Here is a 7,275-nt window from a genome sequence, read left to right on the forward strand (position 1 = left end):
GCCAGATCTAGATAGATTTAGACAGGCAAGAATAAGACCACAACAGGTGAACAGTATCCTCTTATAAGGCGGTACTTTAACACACTATTAAACTTGTTTTATAAAGATAAAAAAAGACTTTAAGAGTTTTTGAATTAATTATAAATTAATTTTCTATTTTATATATAAGTAATAAATATTAATAAAAAGAAGGTCTTATATATAGCTATTTTTCTTTAAGGAGCTATATATAATTAGTTTAAACCTTACCTTAAAAATAAACTTAAAGAGGCAATAAAGGACTAAAAACTAGATATATAATAGATCTTTTATAGTTTTGTTAACTTTGTAATTAAGATTAAATAAGTATATAAGGACGTAGACATAATTAAGAAAGTTAAAAGAGACTTATTGTTAGGATGTGTTACGCAGAAAGCTATGTAACAGGGTATAGGGGTGCTATAAAGATAGCGGAGAGTCACGAAGAAGCTATCAAAGGCAACTATATAACTGATTAATATGAAGATGAATAACTATCTAAGTGCTATAGAGGCGAGGATAGAGGTATAACGCGCAGGGCGCCAAGCCTGCCCTAGCCCTCAGCCCTAAGACCGGATGCGGCATAGCACTAGTAGAGCATTTAGTGCGCAGCCAATGCTTGGCCAATGCTATGCCCTGCCCTAACGCCTCTCTAGGCCATAGGGCATTTTGTGCTGTAACAGTTACCGGCAGCAGAAAAAAAGGCCACGGCCTCGTGGTCATAGAAAAGAACTAAAATAAGCAGAAAAACAGCATCTCTCAGGGCTGAAACTCCTTCCGCTTTTGATCTAGCGCCGTAGCTGCCCTTGTAGCTCTCTATAAAGCGTTAAGCCGTTAGCTTATTAACGCCCTTAGAGCCTAGAGTGCTCTAGAGCCTCTTTATATACCCTAATTAACTTCTAGGCCTGCTTTAGCGCTGTTAGATCCTCTTAAGTATTATCTTCAGCTTTATATCCTTTCTATCTGACTTTATATAATATTACCTTATTATTAACAAGCTTACTAACTATCTTTTCTACTTTCTATTGTTTTATTCCTTATTTGTTAATGTAATCTGGCAAAAGGGGGAGGTTTTGTTAATAAGGATTGTCATCAGGGTTTAGAGCAGGGTTAAGATGGATCTTACTGATCACTTAGTACATTTTCTAGGCCGTAAGCAGGTCTATTTGTAGCGCGTTACCCTTGCTAATAGTCTTGAGGATTCGAAAAGCTCTAGTGTAGTGTAGAAAGAGTATAAACTTGTGTATAAAAGGCAGTAAGTAGCTCTTTAGCGAAAGGCGTAGCCTAGCCTAGCTAGAGTCAAATAATTAATCTTATATTGCTTTATTTATTATTACTTCTATAGTAATTTAAAGCTCTTTAACAACTATATCTCTAGTAGCTTTATACTCTTATACTAACTACTCTAACGCTTTTAGCATTAATAGCGTTAGCTAAGTACTAAAAGTAAAGCTATAAATAACTTAAAATAAGGTCTAAGTAATAACAGAAAAGTAGTTACTATTAAAGTAAAACTTAATAGTATATAAGAACTTCTTTTAATTAGCCTATATAATATTAATATAGAAATATAGCGTTATTTCTAGCTCTTAGTTAACATATTTTAATTAGTTATCTGCTAAAGAATAATACGCTATAATATAGATTAGTTAAGTGCTAGCTATCCCATCTGACTTTGTATGATATTGCCTCGTTATTAACGAGCTTACCAACTATCTTCTCTACCTTTTATTGTTCCATTCCTTATTCGTTAATGTGATCTAGCAGAGGGGGGAGGTTTCATTAATAGGGATCGTCATCAGGGTTCGGAGCAGGGTCGAGATGGATCTTGCTGATCACTTAGTGCATTTTCCAGGCCGTAGGCAGGTCTATTCACAGCGCGTTGCCCTTGCTAATAGCCTCGAGGATTCGAAAAGCTCTAGTGTAGCGTGGAGAGAGTGCAAACTTGTGTGTAGAAGATAGTGAGTAGCTCTTTAGCGAAAGGCGCAGCCTAGCCTAGCTAGAGTCAAATAATCGATCTTATATTGCTCTGTTCATCATTACTTCTGCAGCAATCTAAAGCCCTTCTACAGCTATATCTTTAGCAGCTTCACGCTTCTATACTAACTACTTTAGCACTTCTAGCATTAGTAATGTTAGCTAAATACTAAGAGTAAAGCTATAGATAACTTAAAATAGGGTCTAAGTAATAATAAAGGAGTAATTACTATTAAAGTAAAACTCAATAGTAAGTAGAAATTCTTTCTAATTGCCTTATATAGCATTAATATAGAAGTGTAACACTATTTTTAGCTCTTGATTGACTTGTTCTGACTAGCCATCTACTAAGGAATAATACGCTATAATATAGATTAGCTAAGTGCCAGCTAATTCGAAAACCCTCTTTTATAGCGTAGCGGTAAATTAAGCATCTTAATTAGTAGTAATAGTATTAGATTAATATATTCTGTAGAAGAGGTCTTAATTAGTAGTAATAGTATTAGGTAAGTTATAACCTCTTTTGCAGAAAACGTCTTCTGCAGAATACATTATCCTAAAGGCATTTAGCCTAATCCTTAGCTGATTATGCCTTCTTCCCTATTTTAAAAGCAACGCGTTTTAAGAATTAATTTACAACAACAAGTATTATATTATAGTTATTCTTAAGGAGCAAATCAGTAATAAAATCTATTATTAGAGAGTAGAAAGATTATAAAGGCACTAAAAGTAGCTTTAATAATAATATAAAGCTTATATGACATAGCTTATTTATTCTGCAGCCTATATAATAGCGTATGTAATTAAGAATTTCCTTACTTATTTTAGGCTATTATATGCTAGTAAGTACTTTACATAGCTTAGTATAGCCGCTATAAAACTAATTATTATGTGTAGCCTTAAGCATTACTTTTCTGAAGCTTTAAGAAATAATAAAGCGTGGCTTAGCTTGCTATATATTAAATTAGACTAAATTAGAGCTACTTTATTAATAGAGTAAGGCGTATAGCTTATTAGGCAGTTACTAAAGGTTAGAAGCTAGTAAGGGCAAGGTCTAAAGCTACTTAAATAGCTTGCTAAACTCCTTCTTAACTTCTTTATAAAGCTAAGTAAGCTCTATATTATCTAATCTGAGTAATATTATGTTAAGATAGGCCTGTTTCTCCTTCTTAGGTTAATACTAGCTATAGAGCTTAACTAAGAGTCTAGATAAGGCATTTAGAATAACTATATCTTGATCTTCTTTATAAATAATAATTAGATTATTTTAATACTAACTTAGAAACATAGCCTATCCTTATTAGCAAGTATTTATCTTAAGAGGAGATTATATATATAAGAATCTTGTTGCTAAGATTACTAGATTTACTTAATAATTAGTATAAATAATAGTCTTTGTCTACTTAATATAGATTCATAAATACTTAATTACTTAAACAAGTCTAGATAGCTCTAGATCTATCAGCTAATAGTTATATTTAGTAAGCGTTAAGCACTTTAAGAGAAAGATAATAGGCTTTAGCATTATCTTTAAGGGCTTAAGAAGGTCTTTAGCTTCTGCGCCTTTAAATTAATATATAGTAATGCTAAAACCAAGCTCTTTTAATGTATTAAGAAATATATATAGCATCTTTATAAAATTAAAATAGCGTAGGATATCTGCAGCCTTAGTAAACATGCTTTTAAGATCTTAAAATGCGGTAGTATACTTGCTCTTTTATAGCTCTCTGAATTCCTTTGCTTTATAGCCTTTTTTCTCTTATAGCTTCTTTAGTAGAGATCTCTTCTCTCTTTTAAGGCCTTAAAAGATAGTTATTTTAAGTAGTTATAATATCTTAGCACATTATATAAAATAAGGAACTTGCTAGTAGTGTTAATCTACAAAGCTAATAAAGTGTTTAAGGTTATAACTATTCTTAGAGATATCTTATTTAGCTATAGCTATAAGCTTCTCTTTTGCTATTAAATATCTAAGTCTACTAATAAGTTTCCTAAGTGCTATAAGCTCTTAAAAGCTAAGATAAGTCTTTATAGCTTTAAAAGTATAACTAGTGTTAGCAAAACATTAAAATATAGCATCTAAATTATGTAGGTACTAACTAAAAAGCCCTCTTGTAAAGATATTAATATTATTAATATAGACGTTAATAATCTTTTAAAGTAATCTAGTAAGTAATTGTTTAAAAGTACATTAGTTATAAGTAGGAGAGTTCTTAAAGCTTATAAAGGCTACACAAAATAGCTTTAGACCTTAATGTAATGCTATTATAATTTAATATTAGTTATTAGGATATGTAAAGTACTAATAAAAACTAGATACAAAATTAATAAAAGAGATATAAGTAACTAGAGCTATAGCGGTAAGGATATCCTCCTAAAGAGGTAAGGGATACGTATTTAATTCTATAACATTATTTAGAGGTTATAAATTTATTATAAGTCTTGCCTTTTTGATAACTTCTTTTAGGATATACTTATAGACTACAAAAACTAGTAAGAAGTAAAGAGAATGCTTTGTTAATATTATCTAATTAAGCTAGATATTTTTATTAAATATATTATTAATTACTTGCTTTACTTATAGAGTATTATAATAAGGAGGTCAAGGCTTAAGATTTCGTTCTAATTTAAGAGCAACTTGATACGTAGCCACTCTTCTTCTAGCTAACATGCTATATTAGGTTTATCGTTAAAGATAATTGTAAAGCACTTTACTAGCTTTTAGAGCTACTTTTATTAATTTAGAGTCAGCTTATTATTAATGTATACCTCTTAATAAGTAGAAGTAAAGAGATTAAAGACTATAATATTTTTAGGCAGTTTATATTAATAATAAGGCTAATACGCTTCTTTTAGCCACCCTATACTAGTGTCCTCTGCCTTCTATAGTAAGGTCTTTAAATTACTTATATAGTTTTATAACTCTTAACCTAGAAAGCTATTTAGTATCTTAGTTGCTTATGCTATATACACAAAATTTCTGTTATAAATTAACTCTGCTATATTAAGTATAGTGTTATACTTAATCTAATAAGGCTTAGAATTCTAATTAAAGAATATAATCATATTCTGAATAGCTAAAATAACTTTATTAGGTATCTTAGGATATTAGGATATAAATAGAAAGTCTATCTTACTAAAATAACTTATTTAGAGAATAACTTAATTTATAGAGTTAGCAAAAATAATATAGTCTTTGCTTATATAAATAATAAAGTTAGCTATTAGCTCTTAGGTAATTTAGAGGCGAATAATAGTAATAGGCTTTCTATCCTTGCTAGATTAATAGAATATAACTAATTAGCAAGGGATATTCAGAACTAGATTTTAAGCTTTAATATAGTTAGTACTAATAAGCAGGCTAGTGCCTAGGTTATTAAATATAAGTGCTTTAATCTTAAGTTTTAAGAAGACTCCCTCTTATTGCTTTAGAGATAAAGAATGAACTTTGCTAGCTTAGAGATCTTTTTTCTGCCTTTAATACTATAAATAACTAGATGTTTGATAAGTTTAATAGTGTAAGGCACGCTATTAAGTAGCTTGTAGTTTATTACTAAGTAGCTAAAACTAGAGTCTACAACAGTAGTAATAACTTATATAATATTATTATTAGTGCTAAGATACGCTTTAACGTAAGTCTTAGTATAATTAGTTATCTCTTCTAGCTGCTTGCTCTTTGGCTTAGCTGTAAGATTAATAACTGTAGAGATCTCTTTAATAACGTAAGCGTTAAAAGCTTTAAAATAGCTATATAGCTGGTTGTTTAACGGAAATGCCTCCTAGTATTCTTGATAAGTAACACTAAAGTTCGCTATTACCTTATTCTTATTAGTGCTAATATCCTCTTTGCTAGAGTCCTTATTAAGTTGCTCTCGCTATACTATATAGGCGTGTTATTATTAATAATAGTCCTTATCCGGCACATTATTAGAGGATTCATCTTCCTCCTTAGTAGCAAAAGCCTTCTTCTTATCCTTAAGAGGGTATTTAAAGTTCTAGTAATTAGCCTTTAAGCCTCTAGCTAAGCACTTTTAATAGGGATATAATATATTAATACTAGAAGGAACCTCTCTAGCTTTAGCAAAGGCGTTAAAATAATACTTAGCCTCCTTCTTACCTTTTTGCTTCTTATAGCCTTTGTTATATAATTTTTCTGTATATTAATCAGATCTAGAGGTTACAGAGTAGTAAAGAGAAGCACGAGAGCTATTATAAGGTTCTTTAGCCTTAGTCTTTTTGTTATAAAGGTATTAATAATTATCTTAGATCTCCTAAAGGAGATTATAAAATTATTATAGTAGTAAGCGGTTATAAGCCGCTATAGAAAGCTATAGTTCTAAGGCATATTAAAAGCCTTTATAAACTCTTATAATAATATCTACTTCTAAGGTTATATTAGTAATATATAGCTTACTAACCTTTTCGTCTATATACTTTGCTAGCGAACGATTTTAGCTCTAGCAAAACATTTCTTTATCTGTACTAGAGCGTAGCTAAGTGTTAGTATTTATAAAGTCTCTCTTAAGAACCTTAATCTACTAGGCTAAGGATTTTAGTAAGACTTCCTTCTTATCTATAAAGAGTACTAAGTATTATATATAAGTTATTTCATTATTTAGGTAATAAGATAAGAGTATAGCAAGCTTAGAAGCGTTATTTTAATAGATTTTCTAAGCGTTAATAATTCGCTTTATAAAGATACATGCTGACTTCTTATTCTAGCGATTAGTAAGCTTGAAAAAGTAGACCTTAAAGAGCTTTAGAATCTTTGCTTTTGCTATTACTAATAAGGCTTAGATCTTATTTATAAGTTGATTTATAAATTCTTTATGCCTTATATTTATCTGCTTTATTATCTCTCTAAAGAGTTATAGGTTTATAACTATAAATATAGAATATATAGTCTTGCTTATTTCTTTTACTTTTTCCTTCTTATCTACTTCCTTAGGTTTACTATTTGTATTTGCTTTTTTAGTTTTACCCTTGTTCTTTATAGATAAGGCTTGACTAGTAGCAGGGTTGCAGGTGCGGAGAGATTGTACTATATACGCAAGCGCTCTATAAGACTTATATTTGCGCTGCCTGACAAACAACTAGTAAGGACGAACCAGACTAGCCCGTTTCAAGGATTTACATGACTTCTGGACGTTAAGCGAGTCTAATCTTGCGTGTAGGCGTTAACAGAGGAGTCGGCTTGTGGAGAGGGGCAGGAGGCAGGAGGCTCTGTAGTGAGAGCCTCAGACTTGACAGTCGAGAGAGAGCAGGAGATCGAGTTGCTCA

This window comes from Endocarpon pusillum (genome assembly GCF_000464535.1).
Source record: "Endocarpon pusillum Z07020 unplaced genomic scaffold scaffold3700, whole genome shotgun sequence".
NCBI classification, from domain to species: domain Eukaryota; kingdom Fungi; phylum Ascomycota; class Eurotiomycetes; order Verrucariales; family Verrucariaceae; genus Endocarpon; species Endocarpon pusillum.